Here is a 26,437-nt window from a genome sequence, read left to right as displayed (position 1 = left end):
GATATAAATATACATGTGTTACATAGTTGTATAAAATAAATTATTAATTTCAGATGCTAATTAAGATTAGAAATGCATGCTTCAATATTTCAATAACAAAAGTAAGCACATACTAGAACAGTCATACCCAGCTCGATGTGTAAACTCACAATGTACTTTACATGCCTCGAAGTCTTTATGCTCATCCGAAACGTTGGCCTCTAACATCCCACACGCTATCGACAAAACGATTGAATAAAGCAAGCACAAAAGTAATGCCCCACAAGGACTTGTTTGGTAACCCACCATCTTCAATTTTGTATGTTAATTACTTGCTGTAAAGGGAAATTATTTATACAGAGTTAATGTTGAATGCAAAGCTGTTTACTTGTTTTAATTTGTTGGGATTAGCTTTTGTAACAATATTCATTTTCTATAAATAAGCTTTTTTTATCCTAAACTATATTGGTTTTGAATTTAAAATTTTGTTCTACTTCAACTAATTATAACAATAATTAGACAAGTATTCATACTTGGTTTCCCAACAAGTATTGTTATTTAAAATTAGGTTCAGTTTTGCCATGACCATTTGTTGTTGTAAATTAAATACAATACTTCTTTATCACAATACACTTAATTAAGGGTAATATTACAAGAACAACTTTTTGTTAACAAACTAAGCTAAGGTTGGGTGAGGGCATTTATGTACTTGTAGAATCATATTCTTGTTTCTACATATTCTTGTTCTTGTAGAATCATAATCATTTATCAAAAAACAAAATAATAAATTAATTCATAATAGATTTTATTTATTCTCGGTTGGTTTTATCATTTTTGGGGAAATAAATTTTGGAAAAAGTGTTAATATGAGATTTTTGTGAATTATAATTATTTACAGTCAACTAAAAATTATTTCAATCATCGTTTTTAATTTAAAAACATATAGCATTAATTCTTTTACTTAAAAAGTGGTAAACTCATTTTTGTTCGATAAAATATAATTTAATTCTTTTAACCAAAAAAAAAATGGAAATATTTAGCCCTCTCAATAAAAAAAAAATTATAATACCAACAACTTTTTATCTCCAATAAAATTAATAATGAACAAGATAAATTAGTTTACTTATTTCTTAGGGAAATTAAAGTAAATGGCCTAAATATCAAGGGTTTAAGCAAAAATGTGATTTGAACAATTGATTTTGTTGCTTGAATTTTTGTGTTTTGGATGAATTAGTTTAGGGCTATTGTGTTTAACTTAGTGTACAATCGTTTTTTATTGAAATGGTAGCCAGAAATTGTTATTTTGGTCAAAAAATCGATCGATTTTCAAATTGGAATTCAACCCAAGGGATTTTTGCAAACTCGGGGATTCCTAGGTTTGAGAAATATCCCTCTGGTTGAATCAATAACACGAAGGAGGGGGGCAAATATGAGTTTTTATACAATTAGTACATCGGGGGATATCCGAGGGAACCCCGGGGGAGGGGGGAAATTGCAAGTTTTGAAACTTTTCCCACGACACGACACATGGGAACCATATGGGAAGGAGGAAATGTTGATTTTTTAAATAGTTAGACCCATAGGGGTAAAATTGTGATTTTTTCAACTTGTTGGACTATGGGATAAGGTGAAATTAATAAGGGGCCAAACTGATATTGTTCTAAGCATTTAGGACCTATGAGAGAATGAGAAAATATTATGGGGGCAAATTGATATTGTTCAAAACATTAGGACCTGTGAGAGAGCAAAAAAATGTTAAGGGGCAAATTGACATTTTTCTAAATCTAGGGTTTTTTACGTATAGTTTTGGAATTTTATTTCTGTTTTTCACATTCTAGGGTTTTTGGACGTATAATTTATGAATTTCAAGTCCCTTTTTTGAGTTTTGTGATTTCTAAGGTTTTTGACATGCACTTTTCAAATATCAAATCAACTTTTTGGTATTTGTCATTCTAAGGTATTTTGCAGCAACTCTCTGCTAAGACACCCTAAACAATACACATACACACTGAAATGACACCAAATTGAAACACAAGCATAACTAAGGCATAAAAGATAAATCCACCAACCTTGAAATTCCACTAACACTCTTTAAACACAAGTAAATCATACATTAATTAAACAACAAAATGTTCATTCTAACAATTACATAAATAATGTTCATTATAACAACTATATAATTAAAACATTATGCACACTAAATATATTACATTGTATATAAACACAAGTACTCAAATGAAACATTAATTAAAGTGCATCGATTACATATCATTTTAACAAATACATAAATTATATAATTAATAAAACTAAATAGAAGGTTGTCAAGATCTTGTTCCTTTATCTCTTCTAGATGAACCCTATGAGACGGAGCTTGGAACGGGTGTTAAGCTTTTACGTTGTGTTCAGACATGCCTTGGTGGCTTATATTGACTACATACCTTGGGTGTAACAATCTCCTCCTATGAAGGGCATCGATTTCTATATAAAGGATGACTTGTTTGATGACTATCAAGAACAAGGGGCAAGATAACTTTTTCTTTGGGGGCAAACAACCATTCTAATTGGTTTTCGAGTGTATTGACAAGTTCTACATACATTGCATGGTAGCACTTAGTGGTGAAGAAAGGATGAACCCATGCATTCACATTTGTGAGCCTTATGTGTCATGCAACAGTAATCGCATGCTTGTATGAAATACGTGAAAGCTAAAACTTTTTGCACATACAAGACATTTTATTAAAGTCCACAATGCCCATGTATCCACCAATACCTAGAACCTGATACCAAACATTTGTAATTAGGTGAACCTCTAAGCGTGTAACCTTTAACACATGGAAACCAAGCTTCTCCTCTGCCCATGGGGTAACATTCTGGGGCACTCATCTGTAATCTGGAAAAAGCAACAACACATTTATTAATAACAAGCATAAAGGAAAAAGGACTTGGTTAAATAGATAATTATTATTAACTCTATACATACTTACATGGTTTCTCTTCTTCTAAAACCATCGTTGTAATGTGCTCCGAATGAACTTAACGAGCATCATGATAGGCAAACCCTATGCTGTCTAACAAGGGCATTGAATGACTTTGCAATGTTAGTTGTCATTATGGTATATTGATGCCTTAAAAAATATGCCCTACTCTATCACTCATCACTTTTTGGCTCCTTTTTAACTATCATGCCTTGTTGGAGCTAGATCATTTACTTAACCGGTATCTCTAATATTGTGAAACGTTTTAGTAACCTTAGGGCAAACCTCCAATAAGGTAATCAATAATGAATTTTTTATAGCTAGTAACCTTAACCTAATAGATTTCTCTAGAAATGCTATTATTCAATAAAGATGTTATCTTGGGCTTAGGCGGTCCATAAACTCGCTAGGTCAAAACTATATCCTCAATCAGTAATACAAATTCAAATCTTATCTCTAATTCTTTAAAGTTAGAACCAGCCAGAACCTCATTTGTGGTTTTATTATTATTGTTCACAATAATAGTCTATTAAAGATAGGATGCAATAAGCAATATCATTAACAATAAATAACTTCAAAACCTTATAAGCTATTATCCACGAGTGTTCCAAGCATATCATCATACAATCATCTTTGGGCAGAGAATACAACATGCAGTTAAGACCCTCAAACATAAGATTACAAATAAGGAGAATAAATAACTTTTGGAAAGTCTATCACCTTTAGGTAGATAAACCCTCCTAGGTTATTGCTCTCTTTCAACCAAAAGGAAAAAATATGTCCATTGAAAAATCACAGCCACCTTTGAGTGAATTAAATTTTCACAACCAATGTTATTTCACAATCACCTCATGCAACCATCAACTTTCACACACACATTAACCACGTTTGGGTAGGAAATTATATGTATCAAATTAAAGAATGCCTTTTTCACCGAACATAGAAATTTTGCAAGCTTCAATGAATTCGCCACTTTGACAATTAAACATTCTAACAACTTATAATAATTTCTACTGAGACTAAATAATATTGTCAAAATTAAGATTTCATGAGATACAATATCAAATTATCTCTAGCAATCTTAACTAAATATTGCAACAAATCTGTATTAGGTAATAATCAAAGTAGTTTTAAAACCATATAAGTCATACCTTATAAGGATTTCTAGTGCATCATCATTAAATCACTTTTAGACAAAAGAAATGATATGTTATTAGGAACTTATACACAAGGTTATATAAGTTATATGAGGACCTTCAAAACATATGGTTTTCAAAAGAAATATTACCTTTGGACAAACTTGCTAGACTATTGTTTCTCCTCTATTTAATAGAATAACACATGTCAATTGAATAAGCCCAACCACCTTTGGGTATATTAAGTTGTCTATCACTAGTGCATTTCCAAAACTAACCTTGTGCATTAAAAACAAAAGAATGTATCATTATCAAAGGGAAAATTTTGTAAGTCTCAATAATATACCACTTTGGTGATTAACATCATAAAAACTCACAAAATACTCCAATGATACAAAATATTTATGCCTTAATTAAGATTTTATGAGACATAATACCTTATTGTCTTTAACAGTCTTCCTTAAAACTATTGCATCTAACCAAGTGAATAATAATCTTAACCTAATGTAGTAACTTAACCACACATGAAAGAGTTGATACTTAAATTTATCGATCCTAATAACTAGAGAATACTTTATGCCATAATATTTAATCTAAAATTTAATTCACTTTCAAATAGAGACTTACAAGTGCCTAATATATCATTCCATGCCACCATAAGCCATTCACATGCTGCCATAAGTCCTTAATGCTAGTTTGCTTGCCTTTCCTATGTTGTAATGTGCATTCTTAAACCTTTACTATGATCATATGTCCTTATTATGCTTATATACTCATTTGCACTTCCTAAATGCCTTCACACACTAGTGCATGCTTAAACTAACCTTTATGCCCTCCTAATTGCTACCATTAGCCCTCAATATGCTTTATGGGTTGCCTTTAAAAAGCTTTCCTATACAAATATTCATGTGCACTTGTCTGTCTTCTTAAATCTCTATACATTCTTATGCAATATCATATGTTGTTATAGTGTTTCATGTGTTATCTTAAACCATTAACACATTTTAATATGCCTTAAAAAAGAAAAAACTTTACACATGCACATATACTACTAGGATCAATTATACATTATTATGTGCAATTAATTGGTATAACTCACTATTTACATGCATTTAGAAGACACTACTTGTTACACATACCCACTATAAGCCTACACACACCTCCAAGATTGCCAACACACCAAACAACCATTTTGTGTGCCTTTTGTGCCACCAGGGGAGGTTTCATGCTCTTTCCGCACCTCAAAGAAACCTACACATGCTTTCCTGAGTCATTAGCCTTTACCATACGTGGCCATGTCTATATGACGTGCTTTAACTAATGAACACATGTTTCCATGTACACTTCTCTCTATCAACATTTTAACGTGTGTGGTATCATGTGCTATTTATTGGGTTGGGTTCATTCAATCATATGCGGGTAGGATCATTGGGCCAAGTTTGACCCAGTTTGACTGTACAAGGTTTACTTAACCTATTTGAGTTAGAGGGTTGAGTTCATGGGTTTTCCCAATTGGGTTATGACCTGGGAGTCTTGTAAACCCTAAATTATCCAATTCGGTCACTCCAACAATGAATTTAACAATTTCTTTAACGATTACTAATTCCAACAAGAGATATATCTAAAAAGTGTGTCATTGTCATCTAGACCAGAGTCTTTGCCTTAAAATCATGTTAGAAAATTGTGGAAGAAGGCAGTCACACTCAGTCAACAACTATGACTTTTCTACTCAATCTTGTCATCGATTAGTAGTGCTGATTAAAGGAGTATGGGTATGAGGGTACGACTTATGACGATGGTGGCTCAAATGCCTCCAATTTTGCTAGAAATTATGGTCGAATGATAGCTCTACGTGACCTTTTTTTTTTAATTTGAAACCCTAATTTTAATTCAAAATCTTAATTGAAATAAACCTTAATTTGATTTAAATGAAACCCCAATTTCAGAATTTGTTATTTCAATTCCATATTTCAAATTTCATACCTTAATTTTGGAATAAAATATTCTAATTTCAATTCTTAAATTCAAATTCTATAACCTAATACATATTGCTCTAATACCACATGTAAGATTTACTTTGAATAAACTGAATAAAATAAATCAATAAACTATAATCCCAATATCTACACATAGATTATAAAATATTGAATTAAACTTTAGGGTTTTAGAAATACCCGAAACACTATGCAATCTGAATCCATTAAGCTAATGAAATTACCTGTCGAGATCACCTCTCTTAGGGTACTTACACTTATCCAGGATATGCACCCTGAGAAATGTGACAAGTCGTACTCTATGGTATGCTATTTCAATGATTAAATGCAAGACATTCGAAACAGACCCACATTCCAAAAGTGTATTAAAATGAAATACAATAGCTCAAACATTATCTGGATAATATAAATGAAAACATCTAATCATAAGTGTGTAATGAATGGTTTGTGAATGAGAATGAAAAACATCCAAGTCCCCTTGCACTCATGTGTCATAACAAGCCATACGACTAGTTTCCCCGCTGCCACCTCACTACTTCAGAACCCTACTTGCAAAATCACATATAAAACATGTGAGTGAATTTACATTTTGCAAATAACAAAAGTAATTTATGTAGTGGTGTTACTTCTTTCTTAAGAAAGTTCACGGATGTATTCCCCAACATCCTAAATATTGATATTTAAGTAACGAGTAGTCATCTCGAATAACTAACCCATACAATGTACATCGATATCCCAAACATCAAAAGAAAAGCTTATGACATCTCGAATGTCATTCTTATATGCAATTCATACACATGCCAATCAGACTTGGGCTATTAAAACAATATTACTCATACAATGGGTCCCTAGATGACTCTTGTCTTTGTACACTCATCCCAAATGCTATAACGCTTATCATCGGTGTGGAACTACAAAGATTTATTAGCCTTATTGCTTTTACTCCCACTTTACACATAATTTGGTGGCTTGTAACAGTATTGTACATCATATCAAACTTTTTGATCAAAATAGGACCCAGTCAGATACATGTCGTCGTCCACATAGTTAGGCACATATTTATAAATTTCCATTACCAATAACTCTCATTAAGGTCTTATCATTAGTTTTCTTCCCTCAATATCCCTCATAGGGTTAAGTTTGTCATTTCTCTAATTCGTATATTCATAACAAAACTTCATACATTTTGAATCCATTTCAAGTGATTATACTTTCAAGTTTCCCTAAAAGTACAAGAGTGTGTATCTTTTATACATAGACATGTATTACCCAATCTACACGACGAGCGACAAAAACACACGAGAGTGTATCCTTGGTGCAGGTCACATGGTCATGTGTCCCATACCACATGGGCATATGTCCATGCCAAATTTTACACCCCTGTGTACCTAATCTTACACGGGTAGATATTCCTAAATGTACACGGTGTGTGTCACTGAAATTCCAAAATTCTAATCCTAAGACTCCTGTATTTTCCACACATCTAAATACAATCAAAATCCTTCTAAAAGTATATATTTCATAACCAATACCTTACCATATAGCCCTATTCCGCACTACACACATGAATCAATGATTTAAACAACATCAACATGGCCCAACACATAACCAATTTGCCTATCTTATTCTATACTACACATCAAAGGTTCATCATCCATATACCAATTTTAGTGAATTTTCTATCATTATACCAACCCAAATGATCCATTAACATTAAATTAAACAACCACATATAGAGGAAATCATTACTAAATCGAGATAAAAAAAAAATATAAACTACAAATAAAACCATAATCATGAAAAAAAACTCAATCAACCCTTGCTTTTGCTATCAATATATATATATATATATAACCTAAGCAATCAAGTATCATGTTCACATTCAATTCTGAACCATCAGTAACACCCAATACAACAATAACACAAGAACTCATGCTGCTTATCTTAATACAATGATAATAGTCTTCTCGTGGCTTGAACGATTCTCAAAAGCTTCTCTCCTAGCAAGACATGGCTCTACCACTCTCCAATCCTCCCTTTTCTCTTATTGGCTAAAAAGATTTTAGAAAAAAGTGAGTGTTGCACATTCTACACCTATTTTTATTTTTAGATTAAACAGGCATACACGGGCGTGTATTTCAATTATGAAGCATTAAAACCACATTGTGCAATTGCCATGGAACATGTCCTTATCTCAGAATTCAAAATTCACTGACTAGACACGGCCATGTACCCTATTTACATGAGCGTGTACCTTGGCCAAATTAAACAATTCGTGAAAAGATCATTTTGCCCTCTCTGCCATATCTTACACGGGCGTGTAGCCTCTCATGCATGACATGCATGCCACAAATCACATAATAGCTTCACAAACACAATCTCACATAGGAAAATACTAAAAAAGACCAAAGTACCCTTAAGCATACTTGCAGATGTTACAGAATTCAAGGTAATAATGTTGGGGAGAAATGGTTATTAACAAATATGAATAAGGCGAAATGACTATTTCCCACCCAAGATTTACTAAAAGGACAAATTTTTATCTTTTTAAGTTTCAAAAAGCCAAAATCTGGCCTTTCATCCACTTCTATTGGTGAATTTCATTTAAGAGTGAATTTGTTGTCTCGAAGGCAGAGGTTGTTATAAGTAGCATGCTAGCCAAGGGCTTTATTCTTGGTAAAGATGTAATTAGCAAAGCAAAAGCCTTTGATGAGAAGCACAGGTTCACATCTACTACAACTATAACAGTTGTTTTTATTGATTAAAAATTGGCCTCACTGAGAAAGTAAGTGTTGGCACATCTTTTGTCAATGACAAAGTGGAGGAAATGGATGAGAAGTTTTAGGTTTCTAAAAAGACTAAGTCTACCTTGTCAACTATTGAGTAGACAATTAGTAACGCAAGATCTGGACTCATGAAGAATCACTATGTTCTGAATAGGGCTTCATAGTTTATTGGTGCATATAGTAAGGTTTCAAAGGCACTAGGGGAAGTGAGTAAGAAGACAAGAGAGAAGATGTTGGTTAAGGAGGCAAAGGCATGAAAATCGATGTTTCCCAAAGATGAAAGACACCAAGTTTGGCATTTCACACTAATCTTCATCGCTCTTCATTGTGATAAACTGATGAAGATCCAGCAAATGCCGATCTTCGGGCCACCGTTCCAACTGGTATTAGTGGTCTTTTGTGGAAGAGAAGTCAAGAGAGAGAGAGGAGAAGGTCGTCGCGGTTGGGCAGTGTGGCTAGGAAAACCATAGAGGGAAATGTTGATTTTTTAAATTTTGAGTGGAGGAAAATTTGTTAGATTTTTAAATTTAGGAAGGAAATATGATAAATTTTTAGTTTTGTTAAATATTTTGATAAATACAATTTTACCTCTGATAATAACAGTAAAATTTAGCAGACGGATGAGTATTTGGATTTTCGATAATTAACGAGTGGAAAGTTGGGTTTGCATCAAACCTTGGGTGGTAAATAATCATTTGGCCTTTAAAATATCAGAGTACTAGGTATGTGATACAATAAGTTTGTGTAATTTATTTGTATTCATGATATTTGTTGTCTTGTAATATCATAATTTGTACTCATGGTATTTGTTCCCTTGTAATATCATAATTCTCCCGTATCTACCATTCATGTGAGATTGGTGCGGAATCGAATCTATAGACCTCCCTCTCAAAGGTTTCCAAGAGAGAGCAGTGTCGAGTTCGATGAATAAATCCCAGCAATTGTCATTGTATCTCTTGATTACAATTCTGCCTTACTGTTCTCACGTATTCATCATCAACTCTTTCCTCAATCGATGGCGGCCCTTCAGAATTGTAGTTTCTGGGACCAGCTTGACTGTGCAACGAAGAGAATAATAATGATAGCAGGAGCAACAGAAAAATTGCAGAACCGATCAAGTAAATGAGTAAAATACTGATGCTCCTGGAGATGATCTTCATTAGAGTCGCCGGCAGTGATGATGATTACTAAAGAGAGAAATTGTAATGGTGGTGGGGAGATTTTTAAAGCATGAAAACACCCATTTCGTTATTGTTTGTGCCGCTATAGAATTTTCATATCGATTGAGACAAGGAGTTTGGAATATTTTAGATAGTACCTAGGAAGGTATCTTGGTAACACAACGATAGCAGATGATTAATGGTGAACTTGGGTTGACATTGTAACTTATATCTTAAAATATTATCTACAAAACTTATTATAAAATTATTACATATTGTAAAGCTTGTATCTGCAAATATTTATAATTCAAAACCTGTTTTAAATAGTGTTAAAGTCAAAAAAAAAGCCTAATGACTGCTTCCCACGTTGGGTATGATGAGATAACAAATTTTTACTTTTTAGTTCTGAAAAAACCAAGTTTTTATCCATATATTATACTCGTTAAAAAATCTGCTAAATATTTTATAACAATATTGAAAAGATAAAAAAACGCTATCGCTAAATAACACAATGCCTCTAAAAGTCTATTAAATAAATTTTTTTCTCCTAATTTATATTAATTTTAATTAAAACTAAAAAAATTACTAACACAAATATATATATTGGTGTCATGGCATATAATCATATGTTTAGGGTAAATTTATTTATTTTTTAATTTAAAGGGTTGTAATGAAAATTTTTTAGGGCATTTTAGAAATTCTAAAATAAAATTTGCAGTTTTTTTTTAATTTTAAATTCTAATATATCTCTCAATAGTTTCAAAAATTACATTTGCACCATAAAAAATGAATAAAATGCAACAAATTAAGGGTGTAAATATCATATTAAAACTATTAGGTTTACAAATATATTTTTAAAATATATAAAGTGAATATAATAGTTTTCTAAACAAAATAAGTTTTGAAAAATAACATTTATACCCTGACACTCCATATTATTATATTTGTACAAAATAACATAGATACCTTTTGAGTGTTAAAACTAAGAGTTGTCTCTAACATACAAGTGGTAAATTAATTTTTTTAAACTTGAAAGTATAGAATTTTGTTATTTCATCAGAAATACTTATTTGGGAAAACAAAATCCCAAAACTTAAGATTTGACTGAATTTATTGGCATTACATAAATCTCTAATGTACTAAGTCGACATAGTGCAACCTCTAATGTACACCATTACATAAACCTCTGCCTGACAATCTCAATGGCGTTAGAATTGTCTTTGGACGTGTCGGCGGCAACCCCAATGACTACTACTTGTCAAAAGTTTTCTAATTTGTTGATGAATTTATGCTTGATGCCTCCTTGAATTGGATTCATCTTCTTTAAAATAGTGATTCTTGATGGAATTGAATAAATTGTAAAGTTGCCGTCATTTGGAATGGAGAGAGTACCTAATTTCTACTGCTTAATTTAACTTGAATAAGCATTCCGTCAAGCTGTCCCCACAAAAGGTCATATGACCTTTTAGCTTTATCAAACCAATCACATGATATAATATATAATACTATTACTGTATTTTTTAAACCACCTAATGGAAATATAAAATATATTTTTTTAATATTCTCCCAAAATGAAACATACTAAAGGAATTGCATTAAACTGGTCAAGGCATAATTATTTTTGTGTAAAACAATCACCAAAATTACCAAGATCATGGTGGTTATGTGTCATTAATTCAACATAGCCTTTTCCATATATCATATTACTCAAACGTGATACTACCTGATTAGATTATGGCAAAAGAGCTACATGCTCACTAAAAATCCAAACATATATTTAAACAATACCACCTATTCAAAAAATAATTCAGTGCGGAGATACGTAAATAGGTAGAGTAGACACTGATAACAACTTATTGAACTCATTGACAAAACCTTTATCGCAATAGAAGCATAATAGACATATAACTTCATATGACATTAGACATATGACTAATTGTTAGGATAGATACTCTAGAGCCAATAGTCACCAATGTATAATCAGTTGTAATCATAATTTTAAATAAATAAAAATAACGTGGCTAGAGTTAGACGACTCTTTAAGGCAGAGTATAGGGGTGTTAATGTCACATGTATGAGGGCCCAAGAGTTCATATCACTATCATAATGATCAGATTCAAAAAAGGAGTATGCCAACAAATTCAACAATTTGGTAAGGACACCCTTGGGATAGCCAGTTAAAAGTTGGGGAGAATGGATAACTTCATCTACGGGCTTGATCCAATTATAGCCTCGAATGTCATGATGGGAGTTTAGCCACCTAAAGTTATAGTGAAGCCTTAAGTAGAGCTTTGAGACTTGAGTTGTTTGTCAAAATGATGTCTAAGGGATCAATATTAGAGCCCTAGTCAACTAGTAGTAGTACAGAAAGGGGTCAACAGCCTGAGATATCAAATAAGGGCATGAGACCATTCCAATCAAGATGTACCAAGAAAGGTTAGAAAATGGAATAAGAAGCAGAGATAGACTGAGACCTCTACTTGCTAAAGGTATAGCAAGCCACATAGAGGAGAATGTTTAAACAACTTATGATCTATTATGATAATGGTATAGTTGTGTTCTTTATTAAGAACAACAAAACTACAAGCAGATTCAATCACATAGTAGATGTCTGATGTTCCCCTAACCAAAGGACTAAGACATATAACCTTTAGAGTCTATGTTAAAAACAAAAGGGTTTTAAGGGTCTTTTAATATAATGGGTTGGTGAAGGATTGATACATATTTTTCTACCGAAGGACTCTTATTTAAGTTAATGAATGTTTGATCATGATCTTTGTTCTTTTATGTTTATTTTATATATGTGAGCACATATGATTTGTTATTACACAACACTATGTCTTAAGAATATTGATTGTCTTGAGAATGACAATCATATGTATATATTTCATGTTTTAACATCACAAGATTGTTAGTTCAAATATACAAGCTTCATTGGAAGATTTGAGATTTTCTTATTTTTCTAAAATCATAAAGTTAGAGAGAAATTTAACTCAATCAATGTTGAATAGGAATAACATATATTTATGATCATTTGTTGGGAGTTACTTTTGTCACACTTAATTACTAATCTATATCAATGTCGTTGCTAGTAATGATAATCATGGATTGATTTTCTGTCAATAAATTGATGAAATAATTGTTTTGATTCATTATTAGAGGTCATATTAAATTATTAATTGTATTGTTCTTGTGATGTTGCTTCTAGACTATTTTGTTTTTTTAAAAAATGGTCACATCACAACTTTTCTTATAAGCGACTCGAGAGTCATTTTATAAAATATTTTTTTTACATAAAGTAAAATAATTAGATTTCGCCAAATGTGAGAATGTTGAAAATTTTCTTATTTGGCACTAACATTAGTTGATTTAATAAAAGCTAGTAGTATTATAGTCCAATGAGGTGTTACTACGTTTCTTGTGATCATTAAAGGAAACAACTAGGTTTTCCTAAGTCTTTGACGGTGGAACCAATGGTGAAAATTCCTATTAGGTCTTAGTTCCCTTTTCACCCAATGGTGAAACAAGGATTTTTCAAAGGGGACCTTTGTATAAGGGTGAATTCGAGTCAAAAACTCAAGCTTGAATCTATGTTGACTCGAATTAGCCAAGTTAGTCAAGTTTGGCTCATTTGCCCATTTGATGACATTGTCACCTTCTAGCAATATTGTTCGTCCCTTCAATGATATTATTCACTCTGTTTGCAGTAATGTTCACCTCATCAACAATCATTTAATGATACTGTGCACTAGTTTGAATGAGCTTAAGCTAAAGGTTGAGCTATGGATTCAAACCAAGCTTGAGTGAGCCCTTGTTCAAGGTCGACTCAATTTAGCTTGAATCCGCCTTTATCTCTACAACTGTACCATTAGGTACTCTAATTTTTGTTTTGTAGAATAGCAAACTATTGACTGAGACTCACACCGCAGTTTGCAAATCACGCTGGCAGAACAACTAGGCAAATTGCAAGTTGTAGTATTCATTATTTTAGGGATGAGCTTTGATGAGATATTACACAAAGAAATAGACTGAAGGAGGAAATGGCTAATGCAACCTACAACCTTAAGGTTGCGGGATAAGCATGACCTTCATGCTAAACTATTCATTTTATTTTTTTTAATTTAGTGGTAGGCATAAGCCTACCTTACAAGGGGTTGGCTTCACCTTTAACTTTACCATTTGAAAGTTGTCACATAGTGAAAAATTATTATAAGGGAGGATCAATCTAGCAATTCAATTTTTCACCTACAATTTCAAGTTTTTCTTAAAGATTCAAAACTTTTAAATGATGGTCGAAATATGTTTTTCCATAATCGTTGAATTAAATATTAGTTTAAGTGCTCTAAGAATTATGTGTAATATACCCTTTTTGTACAAAGAGAAAAAGAAACAGAAACACTATTTGATAAAGAAAATGTAGGGAGATGCTAAGATCAAATAAATATTGTTGCAAAGCAATATTAAGAGATTATATATAGGAGGAATCATTGACTTTGACCCAAAAAAAAAGAAAGATTTTATGATTTGACGGATTTTTAAGAATGGAAACAAGGGATATAGTTGGATTGATTTGGAGAAAAAGAGGTATTAATTAATTATAATTAAAGGAGTTTTTATCTCTTTGAATAGATTCTTATAAGCTGTAAATTTGTTTTTCCAAGAGTTTAGACTTCATAAGAAAAATAATAATATTAGTTTTTCTATATTTTGGCAATTGAAGAAAGGGGAGTTGTAGAGTTATTTTGATCAATAAAAGGACTGAAGATTTGAGACAACATGAAGATATTGGTATCTCATTGGGTGATTAAAGACATAGTTAGAAGTTGTCGAGGTAAATAAAAGCTTATATAATATGTAATGATTTTTGTTTTATATGAAAAATGTTTATATGATTATTTATGTTATAAAATTCTTTTTACTAAGATTGATAAATTATAGTATGATTTTATTTTATGACTATATGTTAGAAGTATATAATCTTTTTATATAAAATACTTTTGAAAAGTGTTTTCATATTTTCTATAGAAAAAAACTTATACTATACTATGTGGTTGTTAAGATGAAAGTATTTGAATTAATTTTTTGAATAAAGATTTTGGAATATTTTCCGAACATAAAGATTATTTTAGAAAAGCAAGTTTTATAAAATTGTTTTTGTCGAATGTCCGTAGTAAGATAAGAAATTAACGGATTTATGAATCGATAAATATAATCAAATCATTAAACATCCAGGGATATATGTTGAATGATGAAAAGTCTATGGACCAATTATGAATATAAATACAATGAAAGGTCTGTGGAGGACCAATTATTTTGAAAATAAGAAGTTTTTATAATTCAACGTTTATTTATTAAAAAGTTATGTATTATGTTTGTTTTTATTTGTTGAGTTGTTGGCTCACTCTTTATCTCCTTTATTTTGCGGAACAAGTTTTTTAGATTAGTTAAGAGGAGTGAAACAAAAAGAAGATTGATGAATGTTGTAATTGTGGATCATTATTTATAAAACGTAGATTATGTTTAATTACTTTTGAGTCTATTTTGAGAGGAATAAGAATATTTTATGACGTAGAATTACTTTTATTTAAAATAAAGCCATAAAATAAATTAGCTTTGCAATTTTGAATGAGTTTAGAATATGAGGTGTTTCATCTTGCATAATTAATGGTTGAGATTTTTTTTATAAGTAATTAATTAGAAAATTTTACAAACGTGATAGACTCGAATCCAAGAATCATCTTTGATTTGTTATGCAAGATTTATTATGAATTTTAATAACAGCAATCATCTTTGATCTAAAGGATTTATATCTATTCCCAATGTACAGTTTTTGACGTCTTTCTTTTGTTTGTTTCTCAAAGACACAATAATGCATCATAATATCATTTGTTACAGAAAAGTTGGAAAGTAAACTTAAATGCCAGTATTATTCTATTAAAAACTAGCAAAAATGTCATTCAAGTAATTCGAATCAAACGATTTAAAAGTATATTCTTTGTATTAATTAAAGTCGAAATCGTTTAATGATTAATTATTAATTGTTTTTAGACAGGAATTGGTTCTTTTAAAGAAAGCACTGCAAACTATAATCACATCATAGACAGAATACATCTCTTCACATCACAAGGTTCATAAACGTCATAACCACGTATTGAAATTGGTACAATAAAAATTTGAAATCTGTTCAAGTTGTTTGAGGCACAACACTATTAGATGCTATATATATTTAACTACAAACAATGAATCCTAAAATTTGGCAATCCTCTATGACATTGATCTTCACACCTTACCTGATCACCCAAAAGCAAGTACCTGCATTGCTAAAATGGGAATAATATTAGCATATAATCAGATAATATTAATATTAAAACTGAAAATCTAAGTCAATTAATAATGGAGATCCTAAATGTCTAGACAAAGAAAAGTAGACCAAACTGACCTTATGAAGAGACCAACTTTTGCTTAGCCTTCTTATTACGTCTTCTACTCCTCTCAAATCTTTTAGTAGCTCTATTAATCATCCTTAGAAGCCATTTCGGTCTTCCTGTTGAGAACTCTTGATATCCTATAAATAAGCTGAGGGCTAGTCTGCATCCATATCCCATCATAACAACCTTCCATTCACACCATTCTGAATTATTGAGCTTTTCACCATCGAATATTGATGATTTTGGTTGTACTGCCTCATCAATATTATATTTGTTAGACAAAATAAATCCACACAATCCTGGGTTTCCAATGTACGAGTCATTCTAGAAGGTGTCAAATTGGTTCCCTCGAGGGATAGGTCCCACAAGTTGATTTTGTGATAAGTTTAACTTTGCAAGAAAGGTCAAACTTACCAATTGTCTTGGAATCTCTCCAACAAGCTTGTTTGAAGATAGATCTAAGGCTTCAAGTGTAGTTAAGTTTCCCAATGACGAAGGAATATGATCAGTTAGACCATTTTGAGAAAGATTGAGGAGTCGAAGTGAATGAGGTTTTCCAATTGAGCTCGAAATTGCTCCATGAAAGTGATTGTTTGAAAAATCAATGGTAGTAAAAGTAGTAATAATTTTCTTTAATTGGATCTCAAAACCTTTAACTACTATCACCACGGAATCTTGATAATATGAATCACCCATATAATTCAATTTCTTTTTTTCTTCATCAAGATTCATCATAGCTTTTAGATTCTCAAAAAACCTTGCCGACAAATAACCATCAAAATTATTATGTGAGAGATCTAAGATTCTCACCATTGGGAGACTACCATTAAATTCAAAAGAACCATAGAAGTTGTTGAAATGAAAAACAAGAACCCGCAACTCGGGAAGATCTCCCAACCAATAAGGGAAGCTATCATTTATGTTGTTGTTTCCAAGACCTAAAACTTAAAGCCTTATACAATTGACCAAACTTCTAGGGATTGGCCCTTCAAGTCCATTACCGTTGAAGTTAAGTGTCCTCAAATAATTGCCCTGTGCAAATGCATGAGGAATGTTGCCATGTAGTCTATTTTTTCATACATCCAAGATGCGAAGACTACTAGAGTTTATCAAGCAGTCAGGAATTGTACCATTCAAGTTGTTATTTGAAAGATCTACATAGAGTAACGTACTCATATTGCACAAGTGAGGTATCTCTCCTGTCAAATTGTTGTTTGACAATGAAAGAACCCTTAGCTCAGGCAGTGCAATTGGAAATGGTGTTGTAATAAAGTTGGATTGAAGGTCTAAAAATTGAAGTTTTTTCCATGGAAGGTGATCTATGGTTGTAAGAAAGTTGTAGGAAAGATTTAACCTGTTCAAACTTTCCTTTCCAATGTTCCACATCCACTTAGGAATTTGACCATGGATTCTATTTTCAGAAAGGTCTAGGTAAGTGAGTTGGTCTAATTTCCTTAAAATATCTGGGAATTCACTCAAGTTACAAGCAGATAATCTCAACCAGGTGAGTTGCAAAAAGGAAGAGTTACCTTTGAATTGGGTGCTCAAAGATAGATTGACATGAGAAAAGTTAAGCACTTCAAGTTTCTTAAGCTTTGAAAACAAGTTAAGCTCAATGCCACTTGAATAGTCCAAAGAAAGACAAAGAGTAGTTAAATTAACAAGTTCAAATAATGAACTTGGAACTGATCCGTACAATCGATTACTATCTAAAAGGAGACTTTGCAATGATTTAATATGAAATTCATTTATAGTGCCTGTTAGTTGGTTAAAACCTAAGTCTACAAACCGTAACGAAGATAAAGTGAATAACCAAGATGGCAGAGACCCATTGAAAGAGTTATGATATAAAGAAATATAAACTAAAGTTCCTAACCTATTTACATGAGAAGGAATTGGACTAGTTAGTTGGTTCAATGAAAAATCTAAATAAGAAAGATGACTTATGTTCAAAATCATATCAGGAACTTGACCTGTGAAATTATTGGACGAAAGAACTAATATATTGAGCTTATCAAAATTTGCAAAAAATGAAGGAATGTGACCTCCAAAATTGTTTCTTGACAACCACAAATGATTAAGGTTTGAAAGGTTTCCAAGTGAGATAGGTAATAACCTGGAAAGACCGCAGTTTGAGGCAGCAAAATGTGTCAAGTATTTGAGATTTCCAAGAGAGCTTGGTAATTCTCCAAAGAAAGTTATGGAAGACACATCTAAAAACTTGAGGGGGCTACTCCAGTTAACCTTTGGGAAAACAACTGTCAAATTATGATTATATGCTAAATTGAGGGTTTTTAAACTTGGTAGGTGGAAGATGCTATTTGGAAAGTTCCCTTGCAATTCACAAGAAGAGAGACTCAAAAGAGATAAAGAAGAAGATAAATTCATGAAGGAACTTGGTACAACAGTAGACATGTTCACATTATCAAGATGAACTTCTGCTAATTCGGTCAAATTTTGAACTAACCCCTTTAAAGTATTTGTTTCAATTGAAAGGTCATCAAAGTAATTTCCAGAAAGATCAAGAACAATCAATTTAGACAATTAGGCAATTTCAAAAGGAATTTGACCTGAAAAGTTTGAGTATGAGATATTAAGATTCATCAAACAAGACAAATGATGAAAATTAGAAGAAATATGAGAAAGATTGAAATCATTAAAAGCTAAGTTTAGCCTTTGCAAATGATTCAAAAGGAAAAGACTAGAGTTTGACAGAAAACTTCCATGAAGCCAGGCACAACTAAGGTCGAGATCAATCACATGGCCTGTTAAAGAATCACATGTGACACCATCCCATAAGCAGCAATCCTTATCCTCTTTCCAAGGCATCATTTTTGGATAAGAGAGTTGAAGATAATCACAATCAGAGAAAGAAGTATTTATGAAGGAAAAGTGTTGTTTAAATTGGAGCAATGCATAACTCTGGCCATGAGAGCAGAGTGTTGCAGAACTTTGAGAACACAAAAATAACAACTGAATGCATAGAATTTGATAAGCCCACATTAGACAACTCATTCTTCTTGAATGATGAAACCACAAGAACATACATGGTTTTATATAGAAAAAACAAAAAATGAAGAGGCAATATTGTCACCGTGATGCTGTTATGATGTCATGAATTTTTTCCTGTTATTTTGATTACTAATAAGAAATAGTTATTGAAGAGCTTCTTGCCTTGTTAATTAAATAACTTTCTTTTAAAAATTTAGTGCAGAGGCAATATTTATTTTAGCTCAAATTATATTCCACATTCTTAATTTCAGATATATTTGTTGACTGGCAGTTATTCAAAGTCCAAGTATTATTTTCCAAGTGGAGCATGCCAATGTGATTAACATGTGGAATATTTACACATTCTTAGGTTCACACACTGAAAAACACGTTAGAAGACTTCTGCCATAACTTACATAGTGGGTATCTTCATTTTTGATCTATTAACTATAAAACAATAATATCTTCATTTTTGATTTGATGTTACCATCATGGATGCAGTCAGAAATGGGCAAGAAGACTTCGCCAATTGCTTTCTGCTTACATTTTTTCTCTTACATTCTTATGCAAATAGAGTTAAAATACCAATTACACCCTCATTATTTAGGAAACTATTTTGTGACATGTTTTACCGTATTCTCCAGTTAAAACTCATTCAAAGAAGTCTATCGTTAAAGCAAACTTCAAAAAACACCCCCAAACTTTTTTGAATTTATCAAATATCCTTGAAAATTTTTTTAACACCCCAAATTTTTTAAAAGTTTATTTGCCCCTCAAACTTTTGAAAATGGAAATAGGAAAAATAAGGGGAAAAGAAAATTAAAAAGAATACCAAGGAAAAGTAAAATTTTGGGTTTTTTTGAAACTTCTAGACAAAGAATTTGTCACTTCAACAAACTTTGGATGGAACAGCGTTTTGGCCTTATTAAAATTTTTGTTTACATAATCATATTTATTTATTTAAGTAATTTCTCAATCCTATTATACGCTTGTTATACAATGGTTTTGAGGTATTATCTGTTTTTTCTTTCAAAAAGTCTTATATGTTGTGTTTAATAATAATCTTTTGTTCGCAGATGACTTATAAATACAATGTTATTTGTTTGCTGTTAGATATTTTTTATCGAACAATGTTATATATATATTTTTTGTACACAATTTAAATATACAGATAATGTCGCATCATATGATTAAATTTTATTTTATCTCTAATTCAAAATTATTCAATCACATATTGATACATTATCTATATACTCAAATTATGTATAAAAAGTATGTACATATAATTTTATTGTTTTTAATCTTACAAAATATTCTTTTTTTAAATATATATATATATACACACACACACGATGAGACCAGATCATTAACTCCATCAACCCAGAAGGTCCTTTATCATTAAGTCACAGAATGTCCTTTATGATACTTAATGACCAGATCTCAAAATATTCATCTATGTACTCAATGACATGTCAGTGTTATATGTTGTGTTTAATGGTAATCTTATGTTTGCAGATAATATATAAACACGATGTTATTTGTTTGCTGTTATATATGTTCTATTGAGCAATGCTATATGATGCGCATTCCGGTCTGTCGCAACACAAGGTACAGCAGTTGAGCAATTATTGATGCCCATGAATATCACCGAACATAAAATGCACCAAACATATTGAATAAGCTCTGCTGGGTATCCCTCTGCCAATGACAATGAAGAAATAAAACATAGAACGAATAGCAGCCTTAACGGACAAGATTTTTGCATAGGTTTCTTGATTAGAGGAACCAAAAAGTGTTCCTATGAGAGCTCACCTTTTGCCACCAAGGAGCAAGAAATTCATTTATAGAAAGGTCAATCTCTCCATATGAAAGGGGAAACCCAAAACCCCAACTTCAACCACCCAGGCATGGAGGCTACAATGAATAACACAGCATAAGTTTATCCTTTTGGATGATGATTTTAAAAACAAATTGGAGGTCCAAATAGCCTTACGATGTGTGATCACGAAACCACCAAAAATCAGGACTACCAATACCGCAAAAGCATTGGTTGTCATGGAAGCACCCAAAGTTTGGCAGACTGATGCCGAAAACCGAAACATGGATATAAAGGTAAAGTGTACAGTGAAAAGTAGAATGAGCTGACAGAAGAACCTAAATCATTGCAATCAATTAAATATCAGAACCTCAGCTACCAGAAAATGAGAAACTTTCTTGCAGCAACTACTTCTAAATGATCTGCAAAGTGAATTCAAGCACATTGTTGAGGAATTCATGTCTGAGTACATAATCATTTTCTTTTATTTTGATACAGAAGATTAACAAAGCTAATCATAAGAATTCAGTATGCTATCATTTTGGAGATTGTTTGATGTTAAGCTTTAGATATAACGCACTGATTGATGATTGATAGATCATATAATATAATGAAATGATAAATAAGATATAAAAAGGATACAATGCACTAGTAAACACATCCACTGTAATTAAAACTCAACAATTGGCCTCATGACTGTAGCCAATGACATGGTAAGTAAGGCATGTCCATGTCACAGATTCAATTAATGAAAGAGGAATTTCCAAATTGGTGGCTGGAATTGCATATGACCAAGCAGGGTAAAAGTACAACTCTTTCTATTTGAAGAACACTGGAAGTCTAGCTGTCGTCAGAGACAATTCTGGAATACCATCAACGTGAAGTATCATGAGTCCAAAGAACAGGGAACCAATGTAGTAATTTGCATGAAGAGCATAAATTTCCATCTGAGTCCGCAAAAAGACGGTCATCATGATGGTTGCAACGATAACAATCTGTAACAAGAAATTCCTTTACATGTTTCAGATTATCCATGCCTTTGCACATGTAATTACAAAAGTATAACATAATTGAAAATTAATAATTATAGTAATAACCTGGGTTGTTTTGAACACAGATAAAAGAATTTCTGTTCAACAGAAGATATTCCCTTGACATGCAAGCTCTAAGGAGTTGCCACTTAGAAAGAGAATACACATTGAAGGAAAGAGCATCCTTGTGGCTTTTGGATCTATCATATGGCACCAAGAGATCCTCATCAAGCTTCTTGCCAAGAGGAGATTCTTGAACTTTTCACAGAACATATCTATTGAAACATAATTGTAAGGAGCTTCAGTGTGGTACCAGTATTGCGCTTGATCTTTTCAAGACATCACCTGCCGAAAAAAGAATAAAAACTAAAAGTTGAACTACTAATATTTAAGCGTGAAAAATAAATTATTATAAGCTCTAATTCACTAACCTCCTGAAGAAAGTCAGCTATGCCATTTCTTTGAGGACACCTGAATCCACAGTTCTCGAAAAATTCTACAACTTGATTGCATAATCCTTGATACACAAGCTTTCCTTCTGCCATAAAAATGATGCCATCAAAGAGTTCAAATGTTTCTGGAGCTGGCTGAAGAAGTGAAATCAATATGGTAGCATCCATGATATGCAACAGCTGCTGCAGACAAGCAACAATCTGACATACAGTTGAACTGTCTAAACCATTTCATATTTCATCCATAAATAAGGCTTTTGTGGGACCAACAACCGTCTCTCCTGCATATTTTAATGAAAAATTAATCCTATAAGATTTATAATAGAATGCATCTAATCCTTAGAATAATCTATTCCATAAACATTTCTACCAAGTGGAGCAGATACTTTTTTAAAAAAATCACCTTTAGTCAGTCTCCTTTTTCGACCTCCAGCGATGCCTCTTCTCATCTCATCTCCCACCATTGTGTCAGCACAAATATCAAGTCCAAGAACCTGGGAAGTCACCAAGACAGTAAACATTTTAACTTAAAGCATTTGAAATATGGTTACAGCTTCAACAAAGAGAAATACCATTAACACATGATCTGTTTTAAGGGTTGTTTTTTTTTTTTTTGTCCTTTGGCAGAAATTGCCTGTTATAACAACCTTTGTTATGAACATTTCATACAAGTACCAACGACATAGAGAACAAAACATCAGATTTAAACTAGAAAAATATGCTGAACATACCTTCATGTAAGTATCTATATCTGGATCCGGTACAATTCCTCCCTCCTCTCTTTTATTGACGTCCATCATCATATCTGCATAGGCAGGAAAAAAAAATAGTACCATACCTATCAACTACTTGTAGGAAAGAATTGATAAGGTAGCTATGACTAATACATCATTGAATTAAATTTAAGGAAGCCTACTTCCTCGGTTTCCAACACCAAGACATTGGGCAGAAAAATCAAGTGTTTCCCTCACTGTCATTTCTACTATATGCAGATCTTCTTGGCTTATATAAGCTGACGTTTTCTGGGGAACAAACTCATCCAACCGGTAACCATTGTAAGAAACTTCTGTCACCTTTGAAGAAAACAGAACCAAAACTGAGTACATTAGGACATCAAACTTAGATAGCAGACAATAGAGAAGAAAATTAGCTAAAGATATTATTTATTTGTTTTCATCTTGTATCAAGCTAAAAGCCTAAAGGTTATTGAACATATGGCTACAAATAGACTTGATCCTTTTTGAAAATGTAACAAGGTAATCTAAAAACTTGGGCTAGATTCTCTCTCTGATATGAGGCAGAGTTACCTTTGGTTTTGTCCAGCAGTATACAACTGTGCAGTAAAAGAGTGAAATATAATCAAATAATAAAATTAGGAAACCTATCAATGATGTGCAGTTGTGATGCTTCAAGCTTTCCTTTCATGATTCTATCAAGCTTAAGCAAGTTAGATATTTAGTTATAGATTCATGCATATGACTGACAGTCAAGATGGTAACATTCCAAATGAAATTCTGAAACCTTTAGCTATTTGTCAAGAGTTCCAGAGAGAGCCTTTAAAAGGGTGGTCTTCCCGCAGCCTGGGGGCCCAAGCAGAAGAGTCATCTTGCAATAATTCAAGCATATTTAAGTACACATTTGGTTTCATATCTGCAGCGGCCTTTCAAACTTTCCTTTAAAATAATTATACAAGAAAAGAGGCTTTCCTCATCACCTTCTGAAGCCAAACAAAAATTCAGTCTATTCTCTGATGGAGCATCTCAAAGTGGATCCTTTCCTAGTTATCTATCAATTTAAGTAGAAAAGTCATGTGCAACAACATATTGTTAAAATTTCATATAGAGACTGGCTGACTAGAATCCTCCACATAATTGATTTCACAAGTTGCGAAGGAACTTAAATGTAAGAGATTTTACTTAAATTATGCTCAGATTCCACCAAGAGGATATAAAACACTTAGTTAAGTGCCCAACTCACATCACATAGATAGGGCGATAAAAATATTACAAAAAATGTAAATATATAAAGCTCCATATTGCATGACAGTGTGATCCATACATACCGGCTTTGATAAAAGAAAAATCCTTATGAAACTTTTTGAAGGTTACCAATGCTTAAATATACAAATTATTCATTATATAATAAATTAGACTCTTACAAAAATGTTCAATCACAAAAGGTCTTCAGAAGTCAAGAAGCACATGCTAGAATTAGAAAGGTCAATTTATCCTTTGTAAGTAAGTAACATCAATTTAAAACAATCCAGTGGAAATCCACAATGACAATTCAGCTATATAATGGCTAATCAATATGGTTGACCCAGACGGGATTATGTCAATTCATTAATGGAGTTAAATTTACAAACAATAAGTTTTTCATATTACCTTCTACACTTAACAATGCCACTTATATCATTAATGATGGTTATCCTAGTTTGATTTGACTTTGAACCTGTAAGCTTCAGGATGACCTGCAAAACAAGGTTCAGTTTCAACAAATTCATTCAAAACTGCAACTTAAAGAACTGTCAACAATAAAAAATCTAAGGCAAGGACTAATTAAAGCTCTCTGTTTAAAAATACACATCAATTACAGCCAGATAAGCATTGTTATGGATTCAATTTACGGCTCCAAATAAAATGAAGATACTTACCAAAAGCAAATTTTTAATAGAACTCAATAGAGTTGGGATGGGATTCAATGTATGGTTGGCAACTCCAAACCAACTCTACAAATTTAAAACAAGATAAACCAGTAATTGTTAAACGCGTGACAGACAACTACTGCATTCAAGTCTATTCAAACTTTGAAAAAGAAAATATATGACATTAGCGATCTGAACATTGAAATATAGAGTAAAACGAATATGAACAAAGCAGATTGACACTAGCTTCATAAGTACTTTAATCTCGTTTTAAGTTAATTACATTTACTCAATTAGATGCTGAGTTTATATAAGAAAAGGCAAGCCAATTATTCGACATATCAAAAACTGAGCTCCCAGTAAGAATATAATTAAAGTTAAAAACTTTCCAGCAAGCCAAACTAATTAAAACATGAGTATTTCAATTAACTTTTAAATAGTTCTACCAAGTAGATTTATTCCAAAGTGAACTATTCAACATTTAGTTAATTTTTAGTAAGACCACAACAATAATTTGAGCCTTCAGTAAGCATATTAAGTAAAGTTACAAACTTGCTGGGAACCCGGAATAGTTATAACAGAAGAACTTCAATTAATTACATTCCTTTCAAGAGCTAAAACCTCATAAGACCACCATAAAAAACCAATATTTCAACAAGCACGTTAACAAAGACACAAACTTGGCAACAACCCAGATCACAAAACTACAAACTGAGAAAATACACAAACACTTTCAGCTCAATTCTTTCTCTGATCTTCCTCAACAACTTCAAATTATCATGCCCAATATGCTTAATAAGCTTCTCTATAAATGCATGCCTCTCAGCCGGACCAAAAATAGTAACATCAATCACCCTCTTCCACTCACTATCCACAACCTTCCGTTCTCCCTCCATATCGAACAAAGACCCTTGATCCAGTCAAAAGTCTGGCAATCTCTCAATGGCAGCCCATTGCCGAGCAATTTCAACGTCAGAAACGAGCTCCTCGTCGTCATCCTTCCCTGTACCTCTTTGACTTGAAGATGTCTTACGCCTCAGAGAAG

At 32.2% G+C, this 26,437-nt stretch overlaps 1 long non-coding RNA gene and 1 pseudogene across 1 annotated transcript; both read right to left on the bottom strand.

Annotated features, from left to right (window-relative positions):
- LOC123209092 overlaps positions 1-24,246 on the bottom strand; it is an 81,885-nt pseudogene extending 57,639 nt beyond the window's left edge.
- On the bottom strand, positions 21,688-23,360 carry LOC123209106. The gene is made up of 3 exons (XR_006500944.1): positions 23,152-23,360; positions 22,728-23,029; positions 21,688-22,641 (listed from the first exon to the last, which is right to left on the bottom strand). It is a non-coding gene; the product is annotated as an uncharacterized LOC123209106 (long non-coding RNA).
- Positions 24,247-26,437: the final 2,191 nt, after the last annotated feature.

Source organism: Mangifera indica, chromosome 2, assembly GCF_011075055.1.
Source record: "Mangifera indica cultivar Alphonso chromosome 2, CATAS_Mindica_2.1, whole genome shotgun sequence".
In the NCBI taxonomy this organism is placed as follows: domain Eukaryota; kingdom Viridiplantae; phylum Streptophyta; class Magnoliopsida; order Sapindales; family Anacardiaceae; genus Mangifera; species Mangifera indica.
This window is presented reverse-complemented; position numbering and strand designations above follow the sequence as displayed.